The sequence below is a fragment of the Asterias rubens genome, chromosome 18, assembly GCF_902459465.1.
Source record: "Asterias rubens chromosome 18, eAstRub1.3, whole genome shotgun sequence".
NCBI classification, from domain to species: Eukaryota; Metazoa; Echinodermata; class Asteroidea; order Forcipulatida; family Asteriidae; genus Asterias; species Asterias rubens.
The window spans coordinates 6,935,963-6,942,681 of record NC_047079.1 but is presented as its reverse complement, the minus strand read 5'-3'; positions in this window follow the sequence as shown (position 1 = coordinate 6,942,681).

Below are 6,719 nucleotides of genomic sequence, written 5' to 3'. Positions count from 1 at the left end.
TAGTAAAAGGTGGACACTTATGATGAAATACATGTATATTTGAATGTTTTATTATTTCTTTATTGAAACTTGTTTATTATTTGTTTGTCAAGTCATCAAACTGAGGGCCAATTCAAGAGGCATTATTTTTGTGAGTTGAGTCATGTAAATAATTTACTCGCAACAAAAGTTTGAAATTTGCCTCTCCTGGTTTCATACCTCTCGGAGTAGGCCTGGTATTGTTTTCTTTTTTCCAGCACTCGAAGGTATGTTATCATTGGTCAGGAAACTTTAAATTTCTATTGGAGCATTTCAAGGGCACCAAGGCAAGAATGACCAGGGGCATGGAGGCAATCGCCTTCGATGCTTCTGTGAAGTATCAAGCCTGGGTGCTTTAGACTTAGATTTTTAAATGGCTTGTTTTGTAGGCTATTCGAGAATGATTTCATTTTAAGGTATTGCACGGAAAACAGTGATGATCAGTGGGAAACTAAAAGATGAATTCTTGACGGGGGCCCTGTGACGTTATCTCTCAGTTTTTAGCCAAGTGCAATTAAGGTTGCACGTTACATGTATCGTGTGCATTGTCTGTGTCATCAGCGAAAATTTGTGTGTGTTTTGAAATAGCTTAATCTGTCAGAAGAGAAAACGTTGAGAGAAAACTTCTTGCTGCTAAACTCGGGCCATGCAGGAAAATTTTGCGTTTTAAAATACTGGCATCCCAAAGACACCCCACCCCATTCTTGAGACGTTTCTGCTGTGGCTATTATTTTGTTTAATACGTTATTTTATAATATTATGTTTTACTTGTGTATGACGGCGTTGGATATAAATAAATGAGTTATTGTTTAAAGTATGAAAGTAATGATATAACTTAAATAAAAACAACCATCCCATACGGACGGCAAGAAAATTGTTAAAAAAATTGTGTGGTTTTTTGTACACATTTATGGGTTTTTTGGGGGTTTTTTTTTTTCGGGGGGGGGGGCGGTTTTCTTCTTCTTTTTTTGAGGGGGGGATTTTGATATTAGAGATGTGCTGTCTAACCGAACTTCATGTTAAAATGATCTTCCATGAAACCTGAGTTCTAGTACATATTACGGTAAATAATACTTGACTATAAGCAGGGTTACAGTCAGTCATAAATTTCCCCTTCAGAAGACGTCTTTCATCGTGACCCCCCAAAACACACCCTGTCAATTAGTTATTTCTAAATTTTGAGCCGTTTATCGGGGGAAAATGCTGGGGACTTTTACTACCACCCCATACTGGCTTTACACTCACAACAAAATTAGCCCCTCCCCCGGGGTATGTGAACCCCGGGACATGTAGCTTAACCCTGTTCAAATATAGTTGTTTCCGGGTCGTACAAATGTCAATCGAAATGTCTTGGGAATTCCCAAGAAATGTTTAGTCTAATAGAATGGCATTTCTGTCAGTAGGTTTCGTTAAAATTGGGAAATAAGAAAATTTTGCTTAATGCGAGACGAACATTGGCATAATCTATACAACAGCGGCCTTTGGAAGACACCTTTTTTATGACAATTTGTAACTTGTTGATAAGGTTAACCGAATTCTAGTGTTTGGGGCTGATGCAATGGGTCAAGGTAGAAACATCTTCTGAAATTGGTTAGAAATGTAATTCAATAATCAAGAAATGGTTTTCAACTTTTAAAACATCTTCCTTTATGAACCTATTATGAGTGTTTGGAAAATACATAAATTGTTCAGTACAAACGCATATCTCAGACTTGCAAATGTTTGTTCTTGGCCCCAGCACATATTTTCTCAAGGTCCTCACTATAGCCCCCCCCCCCCCCCCCCCCCCCCACCACCATATATACACCACTTTTGTTGAAGGCTTATTGGTCAACTGGTCCTGCATGCATCTCAGAGAAAAGCACGTGATTATGGTCACTTGACTGTATTATTATCGATAGTCTAGTTGGTAAGACACTGCTCTAGAATTGCAAGGGTCGTGGGTTCGAATCCCACCCGAGTAACATGCCTGTGATATTTGTTCACAGGACTCGGGAAAGTACTGAGTATACAGTGCTAACACACATCGGTGTATGGGTAAAAACCAAAATTAATATATTCTTTATCCCCGATGCAAATTTAACATCTATTATATATTATTATTATTCCAGAGGCTAAATTACGTTTAAAATTACAGAGAATAAGAAAATATATATACTATTTTTTTAAATTACGCAAAAACGTTAGGATATAAATATATTTATTTAAGTACAAATATAAAATACAAGATATTCAAAGACTAAAATACAAAAAAAAATCCATTAGGGAGGCATAACACCTCTTGCTATAAACTCTGTTAAGTGCTACTATTCATTTAATATTTTAAAAGATCATAAATAGAAGCACGAAATAAACAATTGCACTACAAGAGCATGCAGCAGAGGCAAGTTAAAAATAAATAGCATGATATTTGTATCTTGCTTTATTAAGATATGTACTTTCTAAAATATCCTTCGCAGGAAATCCCCCCCCCCCATCTTTCAAAAATCCCAGTGTGAATACGGGGAAACATATATATAAAGTAGAATTTGAAATCAGGCGAGGTTTACGGTAGCGCCATATGTTAAACATCTCTCTGGGTGGCGTTCTGAAGAATTACAAGATTTACGACACCCAGTTCCTTTCAGAACCAATCAAATAGAGTATTACACATAGTGTTACCGTATACCTCCACCCGTGTCTTAAGTTTCACCATTGGTGGTGAAAGCTCATTGGCCAACCACTTGACTCTGCGTCTCAGATCAAAGCACGTGACTCTGGCTGAGTCACTGCTATATTCTTCGAGGGAAATCCCCTCTATCTTTAAGACGCTGTACCTGCAGTAGCGTGAATACCGGGAAACACGGGTTATCAAGTTCCTCTTAACACGGAAGGGTTATAAAACCATGATGCTTGGCTGTACAATCACAACTTCGCAAAGTTTTGATCAGGAAGAGACGTTACTACTTTGAGCTTGTATTGAAATAGTGTTATGTGATTTGAGCCACCGCATGTATCAAAGTCGCAGAGCAGTTTCCCGAATTCCGATAAATTTACTCTGCGGTAGAAGAGTTTAATTCTGTTGTGAGGCAATTTCTCAAAAGATAGTGTAAACGCAAATCAGATTTTAACAGTATTATGGCATCGAACACGAAAGTTTGTGGAGTGTTTCTCATATTATGTGTGTTGTACATGTACACTTCTAGTGTAGAAGGATTGATGCTAAATGTGCTCCATCTACCGCTGCAGAAAAACATCGAAGTAGAAGAAGGGGACAGCATTTACCTGAACTGTCAGGGTGAAGGTTTAAGCTCTGATATGTCTATAATCTGGCGCAACTCGAACAACGAAACACTGACAACGGGAGGCAGGTTCTTAGTCGAGCCCGAAGACTTGGTCAGCCGGGGTGATGGTTCGCCGAACAAGCAGAACGCCCTGAGTATTTCGTCCGTCCAGGGGCGTGATAGAGGAGTCTACCACTGCCTTGTCGCCCAGCACACCTCGGCGTATGAATATCTCGTAGTTGAGACAATGGAGGTAACAGTTACGGTGTATACCTTTCCAGACGACACCAACCCGGAGTGTACACCGGGAAAAGACACAACTATTTTCACCGGCGATGTCCTGTCCCTTAGGTGCGAATCGTCGCTGGGTTACCCCGAGGTAAATCTGATGATTACTTCAATGAATGAGGAAGTTCGAGACGAGCTATGGAACACTGAGATCGGTACCGATGGTAGGATTGTTCGGAGCTTGAACTTGACGGCCAGCCTTGCCTATGACGGGGTAGTTATATCATGCAATATCACGAGCATTCGCTATCCCTCAAGAAAACGGTCCTGCGTCTTTGCTCCGATTTCGGTACGACAGAAACCGGTATCTTTAATGCAAACTCTTACAACTCGGCTCAACAGCAGGATTCATTTCAACCCTGTAGAATCAACCACTACCGATTCTACAGACTTTCCGACCGCCATCTTGCCTACCAACTCGCCTACCAACTCGCCTACCGACTTGCCTACCGCCATCTTGCCTACCGACTCGCCTACCAACTCACCTATCGTCTTGCCTACCACCGTCTTGCCTACCACCATCTTGCCTACCAACTCGCCTACCATATTGCCAACCAACTCGCCTACCATCTCGCCTACCAACTCGCCTACCATCTTGCCTACCAACTCGCCTACCAACTCACCTACCACCTTGCCAAACGCCATCTTGGCTACCGACCCGCCTACAAACTCGCCTACCGTCTTGTTGAGCGCCGTCTTGCCAACCAACTCGCCTGCCGTCTTGCCTACCATCATCTTACCTACCGACTCGCCTACAAACTCGCCTACCGTCTTACCGGCCGCCATCTTGCCTACCAACTCGCCTACCGTCTTGCCTACCGCCATATTGCCTACCAACTCGCCTACCGTCTCGCCTTCCAACTCGCCTACCGACTCGCCTACCGTTTTGCCGAACACCATCTTGCCTGCAGACTCGCCGACCAACTCGCCTACCATATTGCCTACCACCATCTTGCCTACAGACTCGCCTACCGTAATGCCAAACGCTGTCGTGTCTGCCTTCTTGCCGACCAATTCCCATGCCCCTTCGCCTACCAGTTTGCCGACCATCGAGTCAGTCACTTCCCAGGATGAGAGCCCAGTCACTGCAGCTTCGTCGACAACCAGTTTCTTGCCGTTTCATACTCATCAAAAACCATCTGATGGTGACTTTCCTTGGTTCGGGGCGACCGTTTTGTTTACTGTAATGTCATTTATTATTATAGTGATGTTTATTAAGAAGTCGACCTCCCGGGTGGGTGTGGTCGACCACACCCATCACAAACAACCGAGAATAATATACGTATCGGCAATCTCTCCGATTTGATGTGCCTTTAAAAAAGAAAAGGATCTAATTACGAACTTAGTAGGAGGAATAATCTTCAACAAAAAACAGTCTGCAGTAATTTTTGATAGACTTTTGTATAAATTATAATAATGTAAATTATTCAAACATGAGAGTGTCATCAGTCTTCAACATTAACTTTCAAGCAATTTGTTTATTAAAGTCAATTATTTTTTTAAAGTCAATTATTTATTTTGATGATCGCGTAATGTAGATTTGAGGCTTGTTTGTTTAGCTTTTGGTCGGTTTGAGGTTGGTGTTGTATCCCGCGAACCACATGTGGTGCACCACAAACCGCTTACCAGTTACTTTTACCAGCTTCAAGTTTGTGGTCAAGTTTACTTCCATAAAATATTATTATTAAAAGAAACCTTTGGTCGTTTTTAAAAGACTTCATTGTCAATTACTAAAAGATAACTTTTTGCGTAACAACTTAGTAACATGCAATGGGGAGCTGTTTATAGCACTAAACATCGTGAAAACGGCTCCCTCTGAAGTAACGTATAGTTTTTGAGAAAGAGGTAATTTCGCACTCAAATGCTAAAAGATCTCAGTCCTGAAGCACTTTATTAGCTCACCCATTTGTGCAATAATTGTGTTTTTTCGTTAATTATTCTTTTGCAACTTTGATGGCACTGGAGTCCAAATTTTCACAGATTTAACATTTTATTAATATTTTGGGATCCAAAGTGAGGAAACTCGTCTTTGACATTTTAACCAAACGTGTCCTGGGGTGAATTTCACAAAGAGTTAGGACTAGTCTTATCTCGAGTTAGGACCAGTTACTCGTCCTAACTTAGGACTATCCATGCAATTTGTATATCTCCTAGGACTAGTCCTAAGTTAGGACTAGTCCTAACTCTTTGTGAAATCGACCCCAGTGCCCCTTAACATCGAGCTACACTATTACAATGCTATTAACAATGCGGTGATCAGTTTCTGTCAACAACCAAACCTTTATGTGATTATTGTCTGTAAATATTATTTCTGTACTTTCTCATTCCGCGACCAGTAACTCCTTTATAAAAACTAATTGAAAACGCAGAAGTTTAGAGCTGGATAAAACATGTAAATTATTATGTCAATGTGAATAAAGGTAGTGGTAAACAAGTTTAATCAAACTGATACCAGATTCCATTTCTTTTTTATTTCTTTGTGTTATAAAAATAAACTTGGGAATTATACTCGTGCATATCTTTAGTGACTAAAAGCAAATAACTCCATTGGCCGTAAGCGCAGAGTATGTGGTAAGCAGGGCCCATTTCCACAAATCTTGCTAAGCACATAATAGTAATGCTTAACATAAGTACAAGAAGTTTTGTTGTGGCTGGTGCCCCGATTCACGCAATTTACCAGACACACACATTATGCTTTGGTGGTGTGTTTCACGAGACAACTGGGCTGAATTTATCTTTTCGGAGTTGCTCCTCGTACTTTGTTTTCGTAATAAAAGTTGACTTCCTTAGAAGAAACATGCACGGGAAACATGTCCTGACTAGGGGAGCATGTTGGTAAGGGGGGGGGGGGGGGGGGGGGGGGGCAAGTGGATAATTTGGAAACAAAAATTTCCGGGAAAATGAACCTTAAATAGGTATGTTAAAAATGCGAGTACAAAAAGTGGCTAAGATTCGCCAATACTCATTAATTTTATATGCGTATTCTGGATAATTTCCATTTGTTTATATTTGTTTATAATGGTTTGACCCTAAATCAGAATGGGGAATGCTTTAAATTCCGACGCCCCTATGCTCCGACACTCCTATGTTCCGACCGTGACCCCCAATTCGTGATGTGCATGGTAGTGCTGGGGTAAGGTTAGGGGAGGG